We start from the raw sequence: 942 nt of genomic DNA, 5'->3' as shown, positions 1-942 counted from the left end.
TGAACATCTCACGTGCTCGACTCAACAATACTCTCTCTCTGTCCGCAGTTCAATTACAAATTGTTGCCGTCACATCTTGACCGTCTTATATGTACAAGAATACTGAATCTAGTAAGCTCTCGAGAAAGAGTCAGGAAGGGACGTGAACGTTGTACTAGCGTCAAGTGACCTCTGCTGTCATAACAGTATTATCAGCATAGAAATAAACATTACATTAGATATATATGGGTATATTTGTGTTGTATTTATATGTTCAGTTCCATATTTTAGGCAGTGGTGCATACAAAGGGGAGCAATTTTCCCCAATGGCCATCTAACCTGTCTTACTAACCTGTCTAATGAAAAATGAGGGAATGCATCTGTTATTGAGCAAATATTTATTGGAGTAATATGCCTCCAGACCCTTTAAACTTTAGCCTCCTCCCCCAATGTGGATGCACTGACTATAGGTGTATTTTTTGTATATAAATTAAATTTTTATTTGAATAAACCTAAAATCAGTAATGTTTTTTGTTTTGTTTTTAACAAGTTATGTTAAAAACAATTTTTTTCAACTTTTCATCAAGTTCTTTATTAAACTGCTTTTAACCGTCCTCTCAATATATATATAAAAGAGGAAGTTTGTTTATTTTGTTCGCTATAGGAAACCGAATGGTTGAACTCACAAATTTTAAGATAACTTCATAATAACAGTTTTTACAAGAAATTTAATGGTGCTATTTATTTTGTATTTGGTGTAGTATTTAATGACGAAGTTGACAATTAATGATTATTGTGCTATTTTTTGTAATAAATATACAAACATAAGCATGTTTTGTACATAGAAAGCATTATGGCGGGAGACACTCAGATCACCTTGCTGTCAATTCAGTATTTCCAAAAACAGTTTTCTTTAAATAATGCTAAATGATTTCATAAGTGATTTAGTAACTTTGTGAATTG

This window comes from Limulus polyphemus, unplaced genomic scaffold, assembly GCF_000517525.1.
Source record: "Limulus polyphemus unplaced genomic scaffold, Limulus_polyphemus-2.1.2 Scaffold4577, whole genome shotgun sequence".
Classification (NCBI taxonomy): domain Eukaryota; kingdom Metazoa; phylum Arthropoda; class Merostomata; order Xiphosura; family Limulidae; genus Limulus; species Limulus polyphemus.
The sequence above is the reverse complement of the archived record's forward strand: the minus strand, read 5'-3'. Positions refer to the sequence as shown.